This window comes from Rhinolophus sinicus, linkage group LG03, assembly GCF_036562045.2.
Source record: "Rhinolophus sinicus isolate RSC01 linkage group LG03, ASM3656204v1, whole genome shotgun sequence".
NCBI lineage: Eukaryota > Metazoa > Chordata > Mammalia > Chiroptera > Rhinolophidae > Rhinolophus > Rhinolophus sinicus.
Window position 1 is genome coordinate 75130694 of NC_133753.1, and position 21530 is coordinate 75152223.

Consider the following 21530-nt stretch of genomic DNA (forward strand, 5'->3'; position numbering starts at 1 on the left):
AAAGAAGATAGATAAGAGAAATACTAAAGAGGTAGAAGTTATAGGACATGATAAAAATTTGAAAATGTAGGGATAAGATGGGTAGGAATAGAGCTGTTTTCCTGGCTGTTGAGCTGGTGCATGGTGGGGTCAGTTATAGCACATAGAGAATAAGCAATAGAGGAGAAGAACTCTATCAGTAATGGTGTGGTGGAGACGAATGATGAAAACAGTAATGAAAATGTTCAGTTTGAGAAAGTTGAGAAACATTTAGCTAGTTGGAATAGTGTTCAAGATGGGTGGGGAGGTGAACTGAATGAAGGTGGTTGGGAATCACCATATATGGATATTCCAATAGACCAGGTAGTGATGCTCCAAAGACCTGTGAAGTTATTTATTTAAGAATGGCTTTTGATATATCTACGTAAGAGGCTGTGTTAGAATTTAGTTAATGTATATAGAAGTTAGCTTGCTTTCACACGATATCTAAATACTTAGAAATAAGCAAGCTATGCCTCCCTTTGTGCTAGGGAGACATTCAATCAAGATGACAAGAGTACAGTAACTGCACAAATAGCCTTAATTCTGCATCCCTCCCTACATGCATGTCCCTTTGCCATATGACTTTAAACTTACTCTTTATTTGAAAGGTTGAGTTTATTTTTCTACCCCTTGATTCTAGGTCCAGCCATGTAATTTGATTCAGCCATTGAGAATTTAGCAGGTGAAAATGGAGTTGTTCAGTGACACCTATGCTTTCACTTCTGTGGCCTTTGCAATGGGAACAGGACCAGTGCAGCCTGCTGGAGGGAAGTGAGAGATGCATGAAGCATGGCTGAGTTACTCCAGCCAATACCCGGCTAATCTAGGTGTATAAGCCTTAAGCAGGCAGTTAGCAGAGCCTCAGAGGGGCAGGTGAACTCGTGTGAGAAAGTACGAGAGCTATATGGTTGAGCCCAGGTTAAGTCTTCAAACTTGCAAACCTGGGTTTACTGCTGTAGGCCACTGAAGATTTCTGTTCATTTGTTTCACAGCATTATTGTGGCAACAGATAACTGATATGGGTAGGAAAAAGCTGAAACTGCTTTGTTACTAGGTTTGTGGGGATCACAGTTTCTTGACAATAACATTAATTCTATACCTCATGTATTTAAAGCAACATTTATTTTAAAGTTAAATTTTAGAAAATGTTCTAAAATGCATTTTCTTTAAATATAGAAATTACTAAATTCATTTAATGACTCTTACGTATAAGAATTACTCTCGATAGCTTATTGTTTTATATTTTAAAAAATCAAAATTGGAGCCTCAAAGCCCTCTGTTCCAGATAGTTTTACATGGTAGTTGCTACCTAAATGTTGGTTGAAAATAAGAGTGTTCAACTTTCCACTGGCATAGCTATAATACCAAAACCTTTATGAGGCTATCAGAGTCTTGGTGAAAATAGTTATTGTAAGAACATATTTTTCCTATTTAGCTCTAAATGACAAAATGAGCCTTAAGTCTGTCTGGTTTGGTAGTTTTAGGGATACAATGATTGTGTATTGTACCCTTCTGTTGTGTGCTACGACAGGCAAAGTATGAGCTAATCCTTTAGTAGTCTAGTAGCACTTTAGCAGCCACTGGATAAACGTGACTTTCTAAGTTAATATTCTTATTAACAGATGCCAGAAATTGAGATAAGGAGGGAGCTTGAGGTTGGAATTTTTCACCCATAGGAGCACATCTCTTAGCTCTTGTGGGTTTAGCACACTTTTACTATTTTAATGAAGGCTTTGTATGTGCCTGTGCTACTTAATATTCCAAATTAGGGTGTATTCTCCTTCTGATATGAACATGTAACTCCCATTATGTACCATCAAGAGGAGTTTGGTAGAAAAGCCTCTATCTGTATGGAACAGCACATGCCTGAGGCACAGAAGGTCAACAATCTTACTTTCACTAGGCTAAGACTATTTAATGAGAGCTTCAATGCTTCAGAAAGTGTCTTACATTTTAGTCAAAGCACCACAGTTGAATAATGATAAGTTTCAATATGTTCTCAATCAAAAATGATTTCATAGTTATTGTAATGTTCTCCACTTCCAAAAGAACAACACATGCAACCTGCGATGTGAGGGTTACCAAAGGAGTTTCAGAAAAGCACGGATTTAAACTTTAATGGCTGGCTTAACATTGTTAACGGGCCACAGTGTTTCCATTCAGACCCTAATAACTTGCATTCACTAGTTTCTCTACTAAAGGCTGGTGTCTACCACTAGAAGGGAGAGAGGAAAGAAAAAACTAGAAGAAAATCATTTAGCTATCTAATACTTGATTAAATGAAAAAAAAATGACGAGGATTATGAATTATTTATGGAAGAAAAACATTCAACAATATATTGCAATACTTAGAGATGAACAAAAGAATGTATTGGAGCAAAATAATGCTTGAGCAAATCTGATCAGTAGGAAACTTCCCAGACATTTTTATTTGCCTTCCAGAGCAAATAACCAGAAGTATTTCTCTGCCTAGTGTTCTACCCATTTAATGGTGTTAGTATGGTCCTGAAAAAAACTGCTTCTATGCATTATTGTGAAAATGGAAAGAATCTGGATCTTTTATCCAAAGAAATCACATACCTTCTTTTAAGAGTAGTTAAGGAAGAGGTGTAAAATCTACCTCTCCCATAAGAAATGTTGAATTGACAGTTTCTAGACTAGAGTAAATCTTGGAATAAACTGATAAATAAGGCAACCTAATTATATATTTGAGATACTTAAAGCTAAATAATTGGAAATCAAATTATCTCTCCAAAAGTACCACCATTGGCGATTCATTATTCTAAGTTAAGGAAAGGCACTGCTTGTAAATGCTAGACAGGCCAAAAGTGAAAGGTAGCCAGGAGATTATAAAACACATACCCTTGATTTTATAATGAGGAAACTGGAGGCTCATAGGTTTATAATGCTTTGTCACCTATTTATACCTTACTATGAAGTTTATAGATCCTTTACAAATGATAACTGGCTATAAATGTTTTATTAGTGGAGAGGTTGTTCAGAAGTAAAACAAAACAAAAACAAAAACAAACAAACAAAAAACAACAACAAAAAAAAACAGCTACTGTCTTGGAATGTGTTCCATTTATCTATTCCTGCATAAAAAATCACCCCAAAACTTAGGAGTATAGAGCTAGAAGCATTTTATTATGCTCATGAATTGAATCAGTGAGAGGGATAATTGAAAGCTAAAACAATTTGGGCTGGAACATTCCCTTTCTAGATTCTTCACTCACATGTCTGGAACCTTGAATGGGATCAGAAGAATGGGCTCAGCTAGAAATGTTAGTTGGGGGATCTACGTGACTCCACTCCAGCATTGCAGTGTTATAATAGTTAGATTTGTTTCACAGTTGATCAGGACGCCAAGAGCAAGTGTTCTAGTAAAGAAGATGGAAATGATATAGATTTTTTTTCATAACCTAGCTTTGGAAGTCACATGACATATTATATTAGTTAAAGCAGGTACAACCTCGCCTACATTCAAGGGGAGAGGACATGGATCCCACCTATCAATAGGAGGAGTGTCACAGATTTATGGTCATGTTTTAAAAATGCATCAGAGTGGGATGGAGTGGGGAAATAATGCAGTGAGATAGTTCAAACTCCAGATAAGCAGTGACATTAATCATAAGCTTTCCCTATTGCTGTCTCTAGTTATTACACACCTTTAAAAAAAAATTAGAAGAAAAGAAAAGGAAGAAGAAATATCAAAGAGATGAGATGTCTTTAAAATTTTGTTGTAGTTTTGGTTAAATAATGTTTTCTCCCAGGGCTTAGGTAGAAAGCTGGGATCTGGAATCTTTATGAAAGATACAGAGTTAATGACAAGAACATGAAGTAAAAATTGGGGGGGGGGGAGAGTAAAGATTTAATCCATACTGATTTTTTTAAAAACTAAACTCAAGATATCTCACTTAAAGACTTTACGGTGATATTAAGTGAAAATTGGGTAGGTACACTTTTTGCCTTGTTGGGCTTGAAACTTTCTTTTACCCTTGTCTTTCCATTTCTTTCTACTATAAACATGCAAGGTTATAAATATTATAGTAAGACAAAGTAAATTGGCATAGCTATTTAAAAAGAATGAATGACATACTGGACAAGGAATGGATTTAATTAGAATGAATTCTTCAGCCTGGTCAAGATTCCTTCTATTACTTGCTTGAGTGAGTTTGGTTGCTCCATTGCAGTATCTGCTGAACTAGGCAGGTTCTTGAAGTAGAAGATTTGGACCCATAGCACAGATCATTTAAATGGTCAGGAAAAGGCTTGAATGCAATTTGGCAGGTTAAATTTATGTGGCTCCTATTAGCTAGGCCAAAGCCCTTGAAACTGAAATGGCTACATGTTCTTCAAGGGAGAGTTAAACTAGGGTGCTGTGGGTTGTCATATTTTGTTAGGAAAATGAAGAAGCAGCAAGAGGCAGGGATGGGATTGGGGATTAAAAGAGGTGTAGAGAGAGAGGCAGAGCTGCCAGAAATACAGCAAAGGTGGAGAGAACCAGAGATGAACAACTACCTGTCTCCACATAGAGGTAGGCAGGAGACCCTATCTTTTCCAGTGGCTTTCCAGTCCCCCAGTTTTAGTTATTTATTACATGTGAAAGAAAAGTATCTGATAACCCTCATTTCAGTGAAACACTCATACTAAAAATTAACCCACTTAAAAAAAAATCTAAACTTTCTTGAGTTTGTATTCTTTGTACCAAAATAGTACTGAGACTTACCTCTTACGAGCAAAGCAAGATGCTGAGTGTTGTGGATGGAGATATGGTTAAGAAAAATGAATAAGACACTGACCACAAAGTAAGGAAGGAAATCAGATAGACACAAATAACTGTATTGCAGTGTATAATACATAAAATGTATTTTTTAAAAAGAAGAATCATTCTTTTAATACTTACCTAGGAACTTGAGATGTAATTTTGATCAAAACATATTAAAATACCTGATATTGTAGATCTAATATCCTAGTGGAAAGAGATGGAAAAAATATATAAGTAAATTAAATAGCATATTAGAAGCTGGTGATAAGTAACATGGATTAAAAACTTAGTACAGGTAGAGGTGATCAAGAGTATTAGGGTAGGGAGAGATAAAATTTTAAATAGTGTGGTCAGAGCAGGCCTCATGGACAATGTGGTGTGTATGTAAAGACTTGGTAAAGATGAGGACTTTAGTCATTGACATATCTTGAAAAAAAAATTCCAGACATGTAAACCAAACACTGAAAATGCCCCCTAGTGAGGAATAGCAAAGAGCCAAGTGCAGCTTGAGTAGAATGAACAAGGGAGGAAGGTGTAAACGATGAGGTTAGAGAGGTAATGACAATTCACATTGGTCTTTGCAGACTTTGCCTACTGTATCATGAATGATAAGAATAAAACCTTAGTGGGTAGTTAGGAGGATGTTACAAAAATCCACACAAGGAAATAAATAATCATAAATAAGACCAGATAGTAGCAATGGAATTATCAATTCTGCATAATGTCTGAAAGTAGAGCCAAAAGGATTTACAGAAGGATTGGACCAGGTTTTTGAGAGAAGGAGGGATACTCAAAAAATGATTTCAGGTGTTTGGCCTGGGAAACTGCAAGAATAGTGTTTTCACTCCCTGAGATAGGGAAGAGCAATTTGGGGTGGAAGATCAGGAGTTCAGGTTTGAATATCATGGACATATCGTGTTTGAAAAGACTTGGTTTTTCATTTTGTTTACATGGTGTATCATATGAATTGATTTGTGGATTTGAGACAAAATTGCATACCCGGAATAAATCCCAATTGGTCACACTTTATGGTCTTTTTAATGTATTGCAGAATTTGGTTGGCTAATACTTTGTTCAGGATTTTTGCATCTATGTTAATCAAGGATATAGATTTATAGTTTTCTTTTGTTGCTAAGTTTTGTCTGGTTTTGGAATCGGGGTAATGCTGGGCTTGTAAAATGAGATTGGGAGCCTGCCCTTCTTTTGAATTTTTTCAGAATGTTACAAAAAGAATAGGTATCAATTGCACTTTGAATGTTTGGTAAAATTCACCTGTGAAGCCATCCAGTCTAGGACTTTTGTCTGTTGAGAGTTTTTTGATAACTAATCAGTCTGTTCAGATTTTCTGTTTCTTCTTGTTTCAGTCTTGGAAGATTGTGTGTTTTTAGGAATTTATCCATTTCTTCCAGATTGTCCAATCTGTCGGCATATAATTGCAGTTTTTCTTATAAGTCTCTGTATTTCTGTGATGTCTGTTGTTACTTCTTTCATGTCTGATTTTATTTGTTTGGATCCTGTCTGTTTTTCTTTACGAGCCTGGTAAAAGATTCATCAATTTTGTTTATCTTTTCAAAGAACCAGCTCTTGGTTTCATTGATCTGCTGTATCAATTATTTTATACTCTATTTCATTTATTTTCACTCTTTATTATTTTCTTCCCTCTACTCACTTTGGGCTTTGATTGCTGTGCTTTCTTTTTAGTTCCTTTAGGTATAAGTTTAGCTTGTTTACTTGAGATTTTTCTTTCTTTCTTGAGGTAGGCATGCATTGCTATGAATTTCCCTCAGATGACTGCTTTCACTGTGTCCCACAGATTTTAGGTCATGGTATTTTCATTTTAGTTTGTCTCAAAGTATGTTTTGATTTCATCCATGATTGATTGTTTACTCATTCATTTTTTAGTAGCATGTTATTTACCCTTTGTGTGTTTGTGTTTTTCAGTTTTTTTCTTGTAATTGATTTCTAGTTTCATACCATTGTAGGTGAAGATCCTTGATATGATTTTAAACTTCTTAAATTTATTGAGACTTGTTTTGTGGCCTAACATGTGGTCTATCTTGGAAAATTTTTCCATGTGTACTTGAAAAGATTGTATAACCTGACCTGTGGCTTTGGGTTGAAATGCTCTAAAAATATCAATTAAATCCATCTGATCTAGTGTGTCATTTAAGGCCACTATTTCCTTGTTGATTTTCTATGTGTAACATATATCCATTGATGTCAAATGGGTATTGAAGTCCCCTACTATGACTGTATTACTGTTGATCTCTCCCTTTATGTCGTTCAATATTTGTTTTATATATTTAGGTACTCCTTTGTTGGGTGCATACATTTTTACAAGTGTTATATCCTCCTGTTGGATTGATTTATTTGTACTTATGTAATGCCCTTCTTTGTCTCTTATTATGACATATTTTAAAGTCTGTTTGTCTGGTATAAGTACTGCTAGCTAAGCTTTTTTTTAATTTTATTTGAATTCACATAAAACGTCTTTTTTCATCTCTCTACTTTCAGTGTGTGTGTGTGTCTTTATATCTGAAGTGGGTTTCTTGTGGACAGCATATTTATGGGTCTTGTTTTATTATCCATTTAGCCTCCCTATATATTTTGATTGGAGCATTTAACCCATCTTCATTTAAAGTGATTATTGATAGGTGCATAGTTATTGCCATTTTATTATTCATATTTATGTTCTCCCCACCCCTCCCTTCTTCTTCTCAAAGAAGTCTGTTTAATATTTCTTGTAATACTGGTTTGGTAGTGATGAACTCCTTTAGCTTTTTCTTGTCTGGGAAACTCTTTATCTGTTCTTTGATTCTAAATGATAGCATTGCTGGGTAGAGTAATCTTAGTTGTAGGTCACTGCTTTCTATCATTTTGAATGTTTCCTGCCAGTCTCTTCTGGCTTGCAAAGTTTCTATTGAAAAATCAACTGAAAGTCTTAGGAGAGCTCCCTTGTGGGTAACTGCTTTTCTCTTGCTGCTATTAAGATTCTCTCTTTGTCTTTAACCTTTGGCAATTTAATTATGATGTGTCTTGGTGTGGGCCTCTTTGGGTTCATCTTGTTTGGGACTCTGCACTTCCTCAGCCTGTATGTCTGTTTCTTTCACCAGGTTAGAGAAGTTTTCCGTCATTATTTTTTCAAATAGTCTCAATCCCTTGTGCTCTCTCTACTCCTTCTGATACCACCATGATGTGAATGTTGTTATGCTTGATTTTGTTCCAGAGGTCTCTTAAACTATCCTCATTTTTTTATTCTTTTTTTTACTTTTGCTATTATGATTCGGTGTTTTGTGCTACCTTGTTTTCTAAGTCACCGATTTGAACCTCTCCTTCATTTAATATGCTATTGATTCTTTCTAGTGTATTCTTTATTTCAGTTATTATATTTGTTTTTGATTGGTGCTTTTTTAAATTGTTTCTATGTCTATTTTTATGCTTGGCATCTTCTCTTTGTTGAAGTTCTCACCAAGTTCCTTAAGCATCCTTAGAACCAGTGCTTTGAAGTCTGTTATCTGGTAGGTTGTTTGCCTCCATTTCATTTAATTTTCTTCTGTTCTTTCATTTGGGGCATATTTCTTTGTTTTCTTATTTTGGCTGCCTCATGGTTTATTTCTATGTATTAGGTTGATCTGCTACATCTCCTGGTCTTGGCTGAACGAACTCATGTAGTAGATGCCATGTGGGGCTCAGTTTCCCTGATTACCTGCGTGGATGCTGCAGGAGTATCTCATGTGTGGATTGTGTGTACCCTTTTGTTGTAGTTGAGCCTTAGTTGTTGTTTGTACCTCAGTGGGTAGATTGACCCTCAGGCTGACTAGGTGTCAAGATTGGCCACATCCACAGAATATAAGCTGCTATGGAGAGGCGGACTCCACAGAGCGAGATTCACCCCAGCAGGTCGGTGCCCTCCCAGACCACCCTTTGAGTGTGCTGCATTTGGGGCTAATTGTGTGTTGCTAAGTTGTGGTTTGAAGCCAGCCTCCTTGTGTGTTGGTTCTGGGACCTCTTGGGAGAGGCTCTCATGAAGGCCAAAGTTAGCCATTGCCTGTGACTGGTTTGTGGCTACCTGGTCAGAGCTACAAAGTTATTCATGGTTGGTTGCTCCTGTGGTTATCCAGTAGGCATGTGGGAGAGGTCACCCTGCTAATCAAGGCTGGCTGCCACAAATTGAGCCTGCAGCAGATTAGCAAAACAATCAGGGCACCCTGTAAGGCCCAGCCACTGAAATAGCATCAGATGGTACACAAGTTTTGTGAGATAGGGTCTCGGAGTCACCAGAGTGGGGCAAGTAGTGTTTACTAGGTTAATGCAAATTCAGATTTGGCACCTGCTGAGTCCGGGGCCACTGAGCAAAAGGCACAGAGCACACTGAGGCCAGCTGCTACCTCCCTGGGGCCCTTGGACCCCGAAGAAGTATCTAAGAAAGAATGCCACATGGGCCAATGCTGGCTGACTGCTGTTAAAAGAGCCTCAGGTGTTGGGGGTTTGCTTATGGCAGGATCCCAGGTAGTCACCAGGGTGGAGTGAGTGGAGTTCATCAGACCAATGCAGATTCAGGTTTGGTCAATGCAGATTCAGATTTGCTCAACACAAGAAATATGACACCCACCAGCTGGCTGCACAGGTGGAAAGGCTCATCATAGGGACATTAGCAGCTTTCCCTCCAGCTCTTACCATGAAGCCACACAACTTAGTATCTCCCTGTATGTCTCTTGGGACTCTGGACCCACTGTCCCTCACCAGAGCCCAGGGTGAGCTCCTTGGAGAGAAAGAGTCTGTCCATCAGCCCTTTAAGCAGACATTTGAGTTTCCAGCAACCATATGTCTCACTCTTGATAGGTGGAATCCTCAGTGATTTACATTGCCACGTGTTGTGAGAGCTCCTCTTTCTGGCACTAGTACGCAGGGCTGGGAAACCCAGTGTGGGGATGGGACGCCTAGCTCCTCAGTGGGGACCTCTGCAGCTGAGATATCCCTCCTGATTCTCAAGTGCCACATGTAGATGTGGGGCCAGCCTGTTTGACCTCTCCTCCCCTCCTACCAGTCCTGATGTGGCATCTTTATATCCTTAGAGGACTTCTGTTCATCTAGTCTTCAGATGGTTCTCCAGGTTGATTATTCTATAATTTAATTGTACTTTAATGTGGTCAAGGGAGGAGGAAAGCACAATATTTACCTACTTGATGACTAAGTAATTGTTAAACTTCAGTAGAAGAGTTTATACTCTGTGGCAAGAATTATAAAGGAATAAAGAACAAATGGCAAGAAAAGGGAAAATGTAAAAGGTGGAGTAGACTAGACTTTAGAGAAATTTGTCTGTAAATAATGCTAGAGTTATGTACATAAAAGTACCCATTGTTCAATCCCAGTAAATATATATTTTTTAATTTTTATTTTATTGTGGTAAGAACACTTAACATGAGATTGATCCTTATCAAATTTTTAAGTGTACCATACAGTATTGTTGACTAGAGATCGTAAAACGGATCTCTGGAACTTGCTTAACTGAAACTCCATTTGAATCTATGCTAAAATATCTGGAATATTTTAAGACTTTTGGACTTCTTGGTATATGGATTCTTTTGTCTCAAGGAAGCATGTTACTCCGAATTTCAATCAATTGTCCTTCTCTTCAGTCAATTTACAGAACAGCATAGAAGAATCCATCTGAATAGACAGGCAAAATGTTTGAGAGTTAATTAAGGAAAGTATTGATGAAAATGTGATTTGTTTCTGAAGGTTAACAACCAAAATGTATATTAATCCAAGATCTTGCAAGGCAGCAGACTGATACTTTTATCTCTTGGTGTACCCAATTATGTTTATTTTTGAAATATTGTCATGAGACTTTATTTGATTCAATGAAACAGAATTTTTTAATCTGCTTTATTGAGGTATAATTGACATATAAAACCATAAAATATTTAAAGGGTATATTGTGATGATTTGATATATACATTGTGAAAGGATTCCCCCCATTAATGCAACTGTCTTGATGGTATTATCCATAAACTTTTTTTGTAATGTGATAGAATATACTCATTCTCAAGGATATAACATTGTGGTGAGTTATTGAAGTATAGTAGAGGCTGGGGCCACCAATATGTAACTCAGCTTATGTAAGGTAATCTATCATGTATCTGCCTGCAAGGAGAAGGAAGTATTCTTTTAGATTTTAATTATTCTAAGTATGTTATTTTCCATTCATTCATCAACGTAAATGTAAAGCAAATACTTATTGTTCAGAATTTCATCTTTTAAGACCATTAAAATTTCCAAGTAACATCTAGAAGATTATTTCTTAATGTTAAATGAAAACATCAGAAAGAAGCTTGTCATGTAAACTGGAAGCTGAGGAAGTGTGATATGCTTCCCATTGCAGTGAATCGTAATCTGTACCAGCATTGAGTCTGGGTTCTCCATGCTAGATAGGCTGCTGTAAGATGTATTTTGCCTCTGTCTTTTGCTTCTATTCTGTTGAAGTGCACCCAATTATACTAATATATCTCATAAAACACATATTTGTGCTGTGCATATTGCTATCTGGTGCTTAAATTTCACATGGTAATATTGCATGATACACATTAATATAAAATTTCAATAATCCCGAATCTTTATTAAATGAGTGTGGACTGGAGAGGTACCATCACCACGTGTGGGAAGAAATGGGTAATGACAATAGCCCAAGAGAGTAAGAAGTATAGTATCTTTAGAAAACAAAAGTTAAAGCATATGTGCACTTTCAGGATGCTATTAGATATGAAAAATGAGGTGTTTGTTAGGCCTACTGTAGCAAGCTTTAGTTGTTGTGCTGAAAGATCAGTGATAAACATATTCTTTTATTATTTATTTGAATGGGTTTAAATATTTTACAGCTTTCTGCTCATTTCTATATAGTATCTATATATCTATGACTTCAAATCATTTAAAATCCTTTACCATTGTGTATGTGGGAATATTATATGGAGAATCTGCATTGTATTGTATAAAATACACTGAGAGCCAAAAAACAGTTTTTATCCAGGTTCTATTACTTGCCAGTTATAAAAATCCCTTTGAAACTCAGTTTCCTTATCTACAAGATTAAATGATAATATTTGTCAATTTGTCTAGACCACTAGCTAAAAAATTCTCAAATGGTTTCACATTGTAAACTCTGAAGTGTTGTATAACACAAAGTGGATTATCATTAAGTACTAGGACCTGGTCCCTAGAACCCTTCCTCTCCCTGTCCCCATCACATCTACCAGTGAGTTTTTAAACATCAGGTTATTTCCTACTAGGAATCCCCTTCCCTAGGATTTACTACCTAAGTTGTCTTTCTTTGGAAGATTCTTAGCAACGTCTTGACTCTTCCATGGTAACATTTCATTTTTATGCAAGTGTAGTAGTTCCATAATTCTCCCTCCACCTTATGGTTTCAGTCCATTTACCTCCCTCTTGAACATACACTTCTCTGCTATCATCGTTGTATCCATCATCATGAAACCAAGTAGAAAGAGACTTACTACAGGGAACTGGTGTGTGTAAAGAATTGGGTGTTTGCAGGAAATTAGGTGTTCACTTAAGAGAATTGGGTATTTACAAAGGCATTGTAAGGAGGTTGCCATTGAACTTTTTGCTACGTCATCACAACACCACAACTATGATAAAGAATCAGCCTGTCTGAGGCAAAAAAACTCCTGTCAGTGCTTGCTTGTTAGCCATTACTACCTCCCAATTCACTTCTAGAAACTTAGTTTCCAAAGGAATCTAAGTCAGATGCTTTTTAGCCTTCTAATCTTTTCAAGTGGAGAGTACAATGGGGTAGGGCAAAGCAAGTTCAAGTTACCAACGTGGTTCCTGTGTAGTTAAGTCCATTTCTCCATTTATTCTCCAGTGGTCTTGGAACTTCTCACCCTCAAACCCCATACAGTCCTTACGTGCTCAGCTGATGCTATAGTTCTACAGTGGTCCTTTAAGAATTATGTGAGGTGAGATACATGGACCTAACCTTGTGGAGCATTGTATTATTTGCTTTAGCTCGCTCCTCTAAGTCAAGTTGGTATGTATTTGCAAAAGCAACAGAAAGGAATTCTTGGATATACATATTCTGAACAAGCATATTACCCTTACTGAAAAACCTAAAATCTTATTTAAGGATATGTTTCTTCAATCAACAGAAAAACAAAGATACACTTATGAATGGGGAAGTAAGGTCCTTGAGTTTTCTTTTAATATCACATGAAAATGAGGAGATATAGTTATCGAAGTACAGTGTTTGTCAGCTGGCAATGTATTTGTTATCAATTTAATTCCCCTGTCACTGCAATGCTGATAGTACCCCTAGCTCTAGTTGGAGGGTAAATTGATATTCATATTCTTGCACATTATGGACATTTACAAAGTGTCTTCACATTCTAGGACACAATTCAGACCTTCTTTTAGAGATGCAGGAAGAATCCAAACTACTATGACAGTCATAGAAAGGTACCTCAGATCTCCTGCCGAGGAGAGAACACTGTAGTTACAGAGACATTTAACTACCACCATTCTGGACCTACCATGTCCATAATGAGGTCATTCTTCCCTAGGATATTCTCATGATTGAGCATGGCAGGAATTCTAGTGTTGGCTCATTCTTATGGGTCATTGGACTCCATTACTGGGCAGGTCTGGCTTGGGAACTCCCTATTTTCTGGCTGAGATTTTCTTAGAGTTGTAAGTACTGCAGTCTGAGGCTCTGCCTGCCTAATCCTCCTTCTTATCTCTCTCCTTACACAGATATCAGTACAACGTTGCAGTCTGAAGGCTTTCTCTGCTTCCTCCTACTTCTTCCCTTTATTCTTTGCTGGTGTTTTTCCAACAACTCTCTTGAAAGGCTGATCCCATCTTGGTGTCTGCTTCTCAGATGACCTGACCGAATAGAATGACTTTAAACGTTACAATTAGAAATTGTTTTGAAGATGGTGAGCATGGGATTTCCATCTCCACTGATAATAGGAGTGGGAGAAATTGATTAAGAATAAATGAGTGAAGTTACTTCAAGAAGCATTTTTAAATGTAGAGTCGTGTAGATCCTGATATGGGATGACATTGAAAGATAAGTTAGAAATATACTTTTCAGAGAGCTTTAGAAAGAGAGTCAAAATCTTGATAATATAAAAAGAATGCCTAAATCTGTGAACATCCTGCCTGAGTAATAGCATCCTGTTTGTTACAGCAGTGAAATTTTACTGTTGAACTGTTGATATGCTCCATCCCTAAAATTTTGGACAAGTTAGCTACTTTATGGGTTAAATACATTCAAGGTTGCTAGTCATCATTTATTGCATGTGTTTGTAAGTAAATGCATTTTGGGTTTCAAATATGAGACAGAATTTGATTGTAATATAGAAACTACCTAAGCTTATTGTTGTTAATCCTGTAAATAAGAACGTTACCTTTTCCAGAAGGTACTCCTTTCAGGGTTGTGGTATCCATAGGTTAGCCAATCTTTTCCTTGTTTTCCCATTGACTCCCCAATATTCTCATTATTAATTAACCTGCTTTTTTTGTTTTGTGTTTTTTGTTTGTTTGTTTGTTTGTTTGTTTGTTTGTTTGTTTGTTTTTTTGGAATGGAACCCTGGCAGTTCTGCCCCCTACCTGGGATCTTCCATTGTATCTTGCTTAATGGACACTACCCATTTTTCCAAGGTTCTACATTAGAATGTGGGCTGCGTTCTTGGTAAAGAGATGAACATGTTGCCAATAAAATGTAAAAGAACAAAGAAAAAAATCAACTGTTCACATTCAATATTCACATTCAATTATTATCTTTCTGCACTAATCATATTACAATTTGTGAACTTGTTCAGAATGTGTGATTATTTTTCAAATATGGGCAACTCATTCCATATTAGTAGCTTAGGTGGGAAATATTTTAAGTAATTATAGATTTTGAGTGTAATCACTAAAATAAATCAATCATTTAATTTGTAAAACTTTCTATTAGATGACAATACGTATTTTGGTTTTCTAACTATAATTTAAGAGAGGCATTATATTGTGTGTTTTTTTCCTACTCTCTTAGAAGTTTATCCTGAGTGTGTAAATGATTCTGAAGGCAATTTCCCTTCAGTCTAAGTTTTATGAACTTGTCTAAGTTTTATGAACAGTCTAAGTTTTATGAGCTTCAGTGTCTCTTTTCTTAGGAAAGCTATATTTGTATAAATGTATTAAGTTTCATTCTTCTCTGAAAGCAAATATTACATTTATTATTCCCAGTTGGATGATAAAACTTTAAATCATAATCTCTAGATAAAGGACTTTTCTTCTCATGGTTCTAAATAAGAGAAAATCTGCTTCCTTATTTACTTAACATTTATTTGGTGGTGATTCAATAAATAAAACATCAGACAAAAAGTGATGGTGTCTTCCTTTGCTTTTTTTTTCTTCTACAGGTTGTGTTTTACATGGATTTTGGTATGATGTGTCACAGCAACATGATGCCTTCATTAGGTGAGTCTGTCAAAGAATGCTTGAAAGAACATTCTGACTACATAAGTCTCAGGTCATGACATTATGTTCTTGGTATTTCTAGCCTGAACACTGATGGCAATGGGAAATTTTTGCTTTCTTGGTGATCTTTGGTAGAGAAAATTGAATTCTAGTTACCATAGAAATGTTTCTTATTTTTTAAATGGGACTTATATTAAAAGGGAAATCAGGGAAATATCTAAAAAGTGTATTGAGAACAAAGCAATATAAAAACAGAAGTTATAAGTCTCATTCTTATAGAATACCCATAGAAGAGATTTAGAGAGTTCCAACAGTGGACGTATGTTATGTTGAAACAGTTAGTATATTATATGTGCAATAAATAATATCTTGATTAATTTTCTATCTAATCTGTTCATATGTAATATTTTTGCTAATATGTATTGACACTAAATACATACATTTGAACATTCATTTCCAAAATTTTATTGGTTTGGGCATAGTTATTAGCAATCTTCTGCTGCAGCAGGTGAGGTCTGTAAGAACAGGATGGCAAACATATGAATGCATGGCTTTTCCTGTACCATGTTTAACTTATAACCCAGAAGGTATGCTCTTGGTTTTCTTTGGCAAATAGAGGAAAAGGTCCTAGAGTTTTCAGACTCCAGTTAATTTTTGCTGCCATTTAAATGTTGATAGCAAATACTAAAGGATGCTGTACAATTAGCCTTGTGTAGTAAAATGGATGTTGGCCTGCTTGGTAGAGTCCCCCCATTTGAATCTTGGCCTTTTTCTGATTATCTATGTGACCAAGGGCAAAACATATCACTTTCTATAGTCATAATCTTTTCATCTGTAAAATGAAGTGTTCCTATCAATTATCCTCAGCCATAATTCTAAGTTTGTGACTCTATGAATTTTTAATGAATGAATTATAATTTTTTTATGTCTGAAGAATGGTAGTGGGGGCTCTTCCTCTTGGTTGCTAAAATGATTATACTGGATACAATTGGACACATCAATTATGAACATGATAAGCATTTAAAGTAATGTGATTTTTTTTGTCTCTGGAGTATTTCTAAACAAAATCAGGGGCTGGTGAACTGCTTCTTTTGTTTGTTTGTTTTTGATTCAATGCTATAGTTGTTTTTTAATTTTTATTTGATTTTATTTTTTGTCTACTCCAGGAGGCATGGGTATAGATTGAATGAAATGTTAAGAACCCTTCCAGTTTTGTGATTTTATGAAATATTCCTTGATAACTCCATATATTGACATTGGAATAGATGGGAACTTTTCAATTTTCTATTTACTTTTCTCTTGCCTCTTTCTTTCTCTTAGGAAAACAATATTTCTTTTCTTGATGATCACATTTTTTTGTAGTGCAGAATAATTAAAATAGTCAATAGCAAAGTGTCACTTGCTGCCAAGGCCTCTTAAGAATGTTCAACTACATTTTAGTTGAACTTGAAGGTTTATAAAAATTTCCTTTTCTCCTCGTACAACACTGAAATATTAGTGCTGACCATGTTGTGAATATATTAGATTTAGTGGAGTACTTTCAGATGCTAAGTAATTAGTCTTGAAATGATTGATAAAAAATTATTAGTATTATATACATATATATATATATATATATATATATATATATATTACTAATAATATATATATACACACACACACACACACACTATTATTAGTATATTATTTTTAGTGAAAAACATACCTGTCTCAGGATATTTATATCTTTATCTGGGAAATATAGAAGGATCCAGTGATATATGTGTTGCTGAGTGCATTGTATATCTTTAATGCTTATTTATTTCAAATTACATCAGGGTGATTAGATCCTTTCTAGAGTTAGGGTAAAAAAGGCTTTATCTGCCTGAGAGTACAGAGGTAGCCATCTAGGAGAGTGAGGCAATCAAGCAATTATATAACATTTTAGACACATTCCTTTTCCATCGTTTGATTTTGACTTCTGAAAGACTGCTTTGCTCATACCAGCAGATGAGAATAGCTAGCTCCTTATACCAGCTTCCCTCTGTCATTCTGTCATTCTATTTTTCTCCATGAAATTGCATATTCTTTTACAAAAAACATTTTCTGAAAAATTAGTGCTTACACTGAATTTTGCAAATGGATTAATATAGGATTGGGATGTTTTATTTTAAAGAATTAAGATAAAATAACTTTTTAAAGCATAATTTTGTGAAAGTGTTCTCACCCCGAGATTGAATATTACAAGTTGTATCTGTATTATCACTCCCGTATATTCAGGATGAGAAGCAGAACAAATGAAACAAAACAAAATAGAAGAGCTAGAGGAGTATAATCTATCATGAAACAATAAGAATCAAACCTCTTGAGACTGTATTGGTGGGGGAAAAGGCAGGTGGGAAAAGTAGATGAATACAGACGTGCCATTTAAAGTTAATCCAAAAATCTCATTATAGTTTATTGTATCATTCTCTAGAAATACAGCAGTTGCCAAAAATTAACAAGTGGTAACACTAACCAAATTAAACGATGCAATTCTCCCTTTTGCTGCCCCTCTTTCCCTCATATACTATTAATGTAATTAGCAATAAAATGAAGGCTAAGAAAAAGAAAAGACGTGATCTTGGAAGATCCACTGAATGGATTATCATTTTCTGCCAATTGTTTACTTAACAGTATTTGTTAGGTGGTTGTGTGGTAACATTTTTTTTTCCTTACCTTCCTATACATTAGGCACTTTGTTACATTTGTCTTAGGCAAAACCTCTATCATCTGATCGGAATTCTTAACAGCAAATAATACCATGACAGTTTTATTTTCTATGTGTCTTAATAACCCTAGCAAATAGCAATAACACCATTTCTTTCTCCCAGAAAAGGAAGAGAAATACAGATAAAAGCAACTTAAGTGGTTGAGTGACATCGCATGGGCACAGAGTCTTTTCTAAATCAATTATTTTTTAAGGAATTGGCAGTCTTATAAAAAGCAAACGAGAGTTCTGATGAGGAAACCTGGATTTGTTTCTCAGCATTGACTATGTGGATATATATCCCTGAGGAGTTTACCAAACCTCCCTGTGCTTACTTCATAGTAAAATGAGATGATAGGATTAAATGACCTCAAAGCTCTTTTTCAATTCAAGTGCTCTGTGAAATAATAATGGTACCTAACACTTACTTAGGACTTAGTATGTGTTAGACCCTGTGGGGCACTATCGCTGTAAGAGTTTTGCATAGATTATGTAATCATCAAACAACTCTGTGAAAGCATGTACTATTATTAGTTGAATTTTGTGAGGAAAGTGAAGCTTAGGGATTTAAGTTTCTGAAAGCAGGTCACATGTGTGAGAGTAGCAGAGTTGAATTTTTAAAGGATTTCTGACTCCAGAGTCTACCAGCTTAAGAAACATACTCTACATTCTCCCCCCAGCATTATTCATAAGCCAGCCAAGACTCAGGAAGTCACAAGTGTGTGAAACCTGTGTTCTTTCTGACTTTATTTTCCCTGAGTAGATGGTTATTTGCCCATCAGTCTGGCTTGTGCTAGAGTTAAACATATTTCTTCTTTGGCTAGCATTTTCTGTCCATGCTCATTCTTTAGCTGTAACAAGACGGTAGCACATCTTCCAATGGAATATTTCTACTGAGTATTTTCCAGAGACTGCCCATGCTGTCATTGAACGTGGATCAGAGGGAAGATTCATGGAAATTATAAATGAACAGTCAAGGGAGTGTCTTTTGTAGCAAAATTATAGGAGTGTCTCCTTAGGTCAAAGTCAAAGTAAGGATGAATTAACTCCCGAAGCAATTTTGAAAAGGTGAAATTCAATGATATTGCAGTTGTTGGACCAGGTGTTAAAATGTTATTGGGTGTTAATTTAATTTTCATCCTGTCAACACTCATCTGAACTGTAACAGCTGCTAAACACGGTTCCACAAGAGCAAACCATCCTTACAGAGGAAGCAGATGCCTAATCAATAGGGCCAATAGAAATGTATGGCTCAGCTAAGCAGCCTGCACAAGGGGGAATGAGTCCCACAGGGCTGTGTCTTACCTGAATGGAAAAGAACTTTACAGATAGTCAGACTATTCAAGCAGTAAGAATAGGAGACTGAAAGTCCTGGGTTGGCTTCCTATTGACTTTTTTTTTTTTTTTTTTTTTCTGCATGACCTTGGATTAGAAAATGCCTTGGTTTCTGTGTCCTCCGTAGCTTTCAGAGATATTGAGGATGTTTTTTCAAGTTTATTGCTATCTTGACTGCTATTATCATCTCACAGGCCTTGCACAGTTTTATAATAAAAATCCACCGCTTCTTAACAAAAAGTACCTTCTTTTAGGTTCAAACATTAAAGAGATAATGATGATGTAGTAATATTTATTAGCTATTCTTCATTGCATCCTTGAGTGAATAGGAACAGATCACTCATAACTGGGAAAGGCATTTTGGATTTGAATAATGTTTTACTACTATACTTACTAACATAGTAGGATATATAATTTCACCTTTTGGAGATTTTCAAACAGAAGAGTAGATTACTATGTCTACACCAAATGTAAACTTACCTAGAAACTGTGGTTTGATTATATAACCTCTTAAGATTGATTATGCCATTCATTTAATAATTTTTCCGTAAATTAAGTATGCCTCATCTAGAATATTATGTTTGTTTATGTATCTCAGAATTGGCTGTAAATCCTTCTGGGATTAAGTGGTGGTATGCCAGGGATTCTCTAAATCCTCCTGAAGAGTAGATGTAAGGTATTCTGAGCTTCATTATTGTTAGAAGGTTTGGGCATTTTTTTAAGTAAGTGAAAAGAACTGGATTTAAAGGAATAGAATGCAAATTTGACATAGATATTAAAATGATGCATCTTTGAAACAGTTTGAAGGTTGAGATATACCTCTTTGGCTTATTCATGAACACTTGGCAATTATTCTCCTCTTAGGGATTATCAGGGGAAAGGTTCATTATGGCTACTTGTCTAGTACATTCTCCTGGAAGAGACCTTTTATTTTCCTGGGCTTGTTAAATGTTAAATAAAGCAGAACAACACAAAACAAAGAAACACCTGTCTTCTACTTATAATTTCACAGTGCGTTTATTGTACTTTTCCTTATGTTCTCTACTCCTATACGAGCAGAAAATAAAGGCTTTAAAGAAGTATCCAGCGGTGATTATTTTATCCTATGTTGCAACAGTGGTTATGTGACCTTACTGTAAAAAACATTAGTTATGAGGAGATAAAATCATTGTGGCATTTGGGCTGATGAAACAGCCTTTTTAATTTTTGGAGATGAAGTGAGTTATTATTGTGGAGAATTCAAAACACCATCAGGGGCACGTTGAGAATTTTGTGTCATGAAATTCTTATCTGTAACATAAATGCAAATAAGGCAGGTAACAGGAACTGAGGCAGACTTTTAATAGAACAATAATTTTGAAATTGTTCTTTGGAGCTTTTAGTAGAAAAAGGTAAAAGAAAAAATTATATATCTTAACATTTACCTGGAACTGGGGACAAGAGCCATTATTGGTTATATTCAGTATGACAACTTACCAAATGGGTCCCATTTTGTGTTAAGTATTTGAAAAGCCATAAGTTTGGTGAAAGAATATAATATCAGGAATTTTTCCTTTCATTCCTTTCTCCTCTTCCTTTCTCATCTTCCTCTCCCACTTCCTTTTTTTCTACTGTTAAGATACAAATGTAGATGGAAAACTTTGTTGAATGGATTTTATACAATTTCAGTGAAGAAATATGTACTTACAGGTTAAATTAGGTTTCTCAGTGTGTTAACACATTATCAGAGTCATTTATAACCTGTATTCTATGGCTGTAAATTAATTTCATTTTATAATTTATATGAAATAGAGAATAGATTAATGAATGTTATTATTTCCTTACTTTCACTAATTAGGTTATCATTACTAAATGAGATCAGCTAAATTCTGAAGCTTTACATGAAAAATTGATGTAGCTTTTGTGAGCCCAAGAAATCTTATTTTTTGTTCTATCACTGTAATATATATACAAATTCGTCATCAAAACTTGATATTTAAATCAAATTAGAGGGTATTTTAGTGCAATAATCAACCTTATAAAATTATGAAAAAAATGTAAAGCAAAGTTCACAGAAACATTATTTCTTTTTTTTTTATTACAACTAGAAGACTTTCTAATGAGAAAACTGCTTACAGCTATTCCCTCTCTTTCCAATGACTTCAGTACAAAAATGAACAATTTCAGTTGCCACTATATTTTGACCATACTGTCTAG

At 35.4% G+C, this 21530-nt stretch overlaps 1 long non-coding RNA gene across 10 annotated transcripts in view; it reads left to right on the top strand.

Moving 5' to 3' along the window:
- The window catches only part of LOC109455360 (uncharacterized), a 624916-nt gene that overhangs the window by 170926 nt on the left and 432460 nt on the right, over positions 1–21530 (top strand). For 8 of the 10 annotated variants that reach the window (XR_012494816.1, XR_012494819.1, XR_012494814.1 and 5 more), the window contains one exon: positions 15214–15271. This is a non-coding gene — a long non-coding RNA (uncharacterized LOC109455360). Of the gene's footprint in view, positions 1–13555; positions 13741–15213; positions 15272–21530 lie in introns of all 10 variants that reach the window. The other 2 variants (XR_012494815.1, XR_012494822.1) reach the window with 1 other exon arrangement.